Here is a 6,025-nt window from a genome sequence, read left to right on the forward strand (position 1 = left end):
CATTTACATACATACAGTCCCTGTAGTCTCCATCTGGGTCTTTAAACCCAACTTTCTTAACAGACCCCATAAGGATAATACATTTGACTATTTTGTGGAATGGAACATGACGTGGACGTGTCTCATATCACTAAAAAGCAACTTTTCAGGATTTTAGGAAGATTTTACCATTGGCACCCACATTGGTGACTCACATTAATTAGTACACTATTTGAAACTGAATACAATACATGAAAAATAAATGACTGAGATGGAGAACATCTCTAAATCCTATTTCTAAATCCTGATCAAGTGAAGCATTCTGAATTTCATGCAGGTCTTATAATTCTGTGAATAAGTTGCGCACATACTGCCCACTCATTCCTTATTTGTCTGGTTTTCGACATAAATCTTTCCTAATCAAACTGAATGATCGAAATACAATAGACTTAATGAGATCTCTTGTCTGCCTTGATTATCTGTTAATTGCAATATTAGTATGTATGTGGTATTCATCAAGGCTTTTGCAGGGCTATGTGATCAAAAAAATAGTTCGGCAGGGTTGAATAATAGAATAAACTTATTATTATTTGCAAGTATCATTTGTGTACGTGTCATTTGAGTGCGTGTCAAATTTGGTGTGCGTGTCATTTGAGTGTGTGCTTGTGTGTAGGTGTGTGTGTGTGTGTGTGTGTGTGTGTGTGTTGGCATGCAATTATCTCTATTATTTATATGGTCATTACTGTCACGGTAAATGTGAAAACACGCACAAGCGCCTGAGCTTTAGGCTCCGCTTTAGCTCCGAGGCTCCTGGGAAAATATTTGAACATTTCAATCGTTGACAGACGTGGACGTGTCTCATGAGGGATAAAGAGAGGCTAATTGGCTCATTAATGACTGTTAATTGATCTCTAGACCTGCCTGAGTGAGCTCAAGAAGGTCATTGTGTGACTTATTAGAAAAAGTGTTGCTCGTTGTCACTCAGTGGGATTTCTAAGGATGTAGCGTGCTAATCTGTACAGGTTGCACCATTTTTTATTCCTCACTGGTAAAAAAAAAAAAAAAATGACAAAAAAAACTCATCTCCTGGCACCCTATCTTTTTTTATTCTATTCTCTTAAAATACATGAACAGCTTTGGTATATACTGTATTCTGCCCTCCTTAACACGGAGCAGCGACTGATTTCTGTACAAGCTCGAAATCAAACGCACACGCTAAAGGAACATTATTCGTGTGAGCCAAATCCCTTCTTTCTTCATGCACAGAGGAGTGCGTTTGATTCGTGACAGCCCTGACATTTTCTTAAATCCAGCCGCAGCCCCTCCTGTCAATAGCAGCTGCGTTGCTATTCCTCCCTGGGATCTTGCAGGAAAGGAATGGGGCATGTTCAAAGGCTCCCCGCAGAGAAACATCATTTCAAAGGTGTTCAGAATTCTCATATGGAGATGCCAGGGCGGATCAAAGTGACTTCTGTTTCATGTTGCCTTTAATGACGTGACAAAGACGACGGATAGCTTTTGATGAAATCTTAGGCTCCATTATGTTCTGTGAGGCGAGCAAGGATCTCTGTTGTGAAATGTGCAAGGATGACACGTGTCACATTATTAAGAGGGACATTTTAATGGTCACATTCAATTAGCCTGGTAAACCATCCTGACCACATGACCTTAGCCTGGTAAACCATCCTGATCACATGACCTTAGCCTGGTAAACCATCCTGACCAGATGACCTTAGCCTGGTAAACCATCCTGATCACATGACCTTAGCCTGGTAAACCATCCTGATCACATGACCTTAGCCTGGTAAACCATCCTGACCACATGACCTTAGCCTGGTAAACCATCCTGACCACATGACCTTAGCCTGGTAAACCATCCTGACCACGTGACCTTAGCCTGGTAAACCATCCTGATCACATGACCTTAGCCTGGTAAACCATCCTGATCACATGACCTTAGCCTGGTAAACCATCCTGATCACATGACCTTAGCCTGGTAAACCATCCTGATCACATGACCTTAGCCTGGTAAACCATCCTGACCACATGACCTTAGCCTGGTAAACCATCCTGACCACATGACCTTAGCCTGGTAAACCATCCTGATCACATGACCTTAGCCTGGTAAACCATCCTGACCACATGACCTTAGCCTGGTAAACCATCCTGACCACATGACCTTAGCCTGGTAAACCATCCTGACCACATGACCTTAGCCTGGTAAACCATCCTGACCACGTGACCTTAGCCTGGTAAACCATCCTGACCACGTGACCTTAGCCTGGTAAACCATCCTGATCACATGACCTTAGCCTGGTAAACCATCCTGATCACATGACCTTAGCCTGGTAAACCATCCTGATCACGTGACCTTAGCCTGGTAAACCATCCTGACCACATGACCTTAGCCTGGTAAACCATCCTGATCACATGACCTTAGCCTGGTAAACCATCCTGACCACATGACCTTAGCCTGGTAAACCATCCTGATCACGTGACCTCACATTCTGTTTCGTTCTGTGGATCAATCTGGGCCTCCAGCCCCGCCCCCAGTGATTTCCGTAAATTACAAAGTGCACGGGCCAATCAATGGACCTGCCTCGTAGTTGACAGCCCAACCAGCCAATTAGGGACGCCGGTGGCAAAACAGTGCGACGTCTCCCGAAGCAACGAGCGGTAACGTTAACGTACACAGTCTGTTATTGCAGAAATAGACTCAACAGCAACGATGAAACAAGAACAAGAGCACTAGAGGAGTTTCTCGGCGGAAAATACTTTTTCAACGTTGTTCTCAGTGGGCAAGGCACGAGGTTTTCCCACGAGGACCAGGAAGTAACCCTGAAAGCTGTAATTCCTCGAATGGCCACTTGAGGCAGGGCTCAGAAGTCCCGTCGTTCCCGTTCAGCGCCATGTTAAAATGCCCCACTTTGTAACAGCAGGGCTGCCAAGTTTCAGCCAAAGTTAGGAGTGAGAAGGGAAGGGATGCGATTACATTTTTTTTGCCCTTTTTTAGGGTAGATTTAGAGGGATATCTCAATTTAAATTAACATTAGGATTACTGTTGTGATGTAATTATTCAGTCTTCACCCCCATGCCAGCTGCTCTCCCTGCACGGTCAGCCTCCTCGTGCTCTCTCTCTGTCTTTACTCTGAATAGTGAACATGCAAGAAATATGATCAAATGCTAGAAAGAATAGAATACACATAGTCCAAGTCTACATTAGGATTAGACTGTCAGATGTCATTATTCAGTCTTATTCTGTCATCATTCAGGCAGCTCCTCTCCACCCAATTATTTTTGCAACTTAAAAACAAGTTTCCTGCTATTTTATATAGTGTTCATAATTGACCAGCACAAGTAGAAATGAAAACAATTGTAACAAGAAAAATGTAGACAAATACAATAAATGTATTTATAAAATGTCAATGAATAGAACATATAGCAGCCTTTTCCTTTAGTGCATTTTTCCCCTTCTAGTCATGTTTACACATCAGCATGAATCAGTAACACTTAACATAATGAAATGCACCTTTGCTCAACAACACCATATATTTCTTCTCAGTGATACTGTAACAAGAACCAGAACAATAATGTAAAAAAATAAAGTGCATTTCTTCTCAGTGATACTGTAACAAGAACCATAACAATAATGTAAAAAAATAAAGTGCACTTCTTTCTGTTTTGTTCAGATCACAAGGCTCAAACTCAGACATTAAGGGCCTCTATAAATTCAAGCAGTTTCAAGGTCTTGGTTTTTTGTTTTAAATTCAAGCACTTTCCAGACGTGTGGCAACCCTGGCACATGTGCGTGTGTGTGTTTTGGTTTACACTCCTGCCTGGACTGGCTATAAAGCATTTTATTCTATAAAAATAACGTATTTTGTATGATCAAAATGAGGTGGTTACCTACCGTTTGACCTGCCGCTTCGGTTGAAAGAGTGTCACGGCATTTCACCTGACAGAAAAATCTTCAAACTTTTCAACTTCTTTCTCTCTCTCTCGTGTTTTATGAACTTTTCAACATGCATTCTCTTCCTGGTATAGTGACGCCATGACCCGCCCCTACCCTGCCTCTAATTGGTTGGTACTCGTTGCCTTTCGTTGGGTTGGTTAGATGTAGGCAGGGGGGACTGATGATTGGTTAAAGTTAGGGTAAGAATATCCGTCAGCCAATCAGAGGCAGAATAGGGCGGGCTCACCCTGTGAAAGACTCGAACTACGGCACTGGCGCCGGAACAAGGGGGACATGGGGACATTTTGTCCCCCTTAACACGTTGAGTGCCATGGACGAGATATCTCGTCTTACATAATCCAACCGTTGAGTGCCAAAGACGAGATATCTCGTCTTACATAAACATTTTTTTTTTTTGACGGTGGGACATCAATCAACCCCTTTTACGTCTTCTATATCAATATTGGAGGAAGAGAATGTGTATAATCTATTTTACCGACCACTAAGTGGCGACAGTTCTCTCCAGACAGAGAGAAAGCCAGTCCGCGGGAGAAAGCCATTCTAATTTTCAAGGAAATAGCTGGGCGAAAACTCTTTCGATTTCACACACACACACACACACACACACACACACACACACACACACACACACACGCACACACGCGCGCGCGCGCGCACACACACACACACACTCGAGTACCTTTGCGCATAAATAAGACCAGAATCGCAAAAGCTTCTTCAAAGCTCTCAGCCGACACCTCAAGAAACGAACGAGCCCGTTTCCAGACTCGCCCGAGAGCCGCCAGCACCACCAGCCCAGAGGAGCAGCAGCAGCAGCAGCAGCAGAGCGGAGTAGGCTGCCTCAAGATTGGAAGAAGGGGATCGCGAAGGAATTTCTCTCCCGTGTCTAGCCCCCCCCCCCTCGCCTCTCCTCTCCTCTTCCCCGCTCCTGCGATTCCCTTCTATTTTTTTGGGATCTGTGAGGCAACAGAAACTCGCCTGTGACAAAACACTGCAAAGCCACACCTACGGAGGGAGGAGTTTGGAGACACACACACACACACACACACACACACACACACACACACACACACACACACACACACACACACACACACACACACAGACACACACACACACACACACACACACAAAATAGTATACAGACTTGCCCAAGGGCACCCATAATCACAGGCACGTGAGGTGGTTCTAAAAATCCATTTATCTCAAAACTATCTGAAAATCTCTGAAACCATGCTGTACTCAACGGCTAATATCTACATAACTACTAACTCTACAAACTAACTCTTTTAGACAGAGAAAGCACACATTCTATTAGTTCTTTTTAGATGATTGGTGTTCACGAAGTCTTAACAGAAAAGAATCCTCGGCTCTTGTAAAATGAGCCAGAATCCTCAAAAAAAAAACTGGCACAATTTACCTACAGCATTGAAAAAACGGCTGGCACTCAATGTGTTAAAATTTGGTCCCCCTAAACTTTTTTTTTTTTTTTTTTTTTTTAATCTGAGGGGGCAACTGCCCCTGACGCTTAGAACACACTTTACACTGTTTACACAGCCTGTGATGCTTGTTAAAGCCGTGATCGTTGTGGGATTATTACACCTGAGGCAGACAGACCCAGGGATCAAGTTACAGAGAGCCCACTTTACACTGTTTACACAGCCTGTGACACTTGTTAAAGCCGTGATCATTGTGGGATTATTACACCTGAGAGACAGACAGACCTGGACTCTGTACTGCACTCACTGTCATTAGCTGCTGCTATAATCGTATACAGTTATTGTTATTTTATTTTTGTGTTGAGAAGTTTTGCACTGTGTTTCGAAGTGATAATAATAATAATAATAATAAGTTCAGTGTTTCTGCCTGTGTTGCTGTCTGTTGTAGTGTAATTATAAAATGACCTAAAGGGAGAGCAGGTCACCAAGTGAGTGAGAAAAGGAAAAATACTGAATAATTACATCACTACAGTATAATCCTAAAGTTAATTTAAAATGAGATATTCATCTAAATATGGCTAAAAATCATCCAAAAGTCCAGAAAAACGTCAATTTTTCGGGCGCCGTGGGAAAA

This window comes from Poromitra crassiceps (genome assembly GCF_964638095.1).
Source record: "Poromitra crassiceps genome assembly, chromosome: 6".
Taxonomy (NCBI): domain Eukaryota; kingdom Metazoa; phylum Chordata; class Actinopteri; order Beryciformes; family Melamphaidae; genus Poromitra; species Poromitra crassiceps.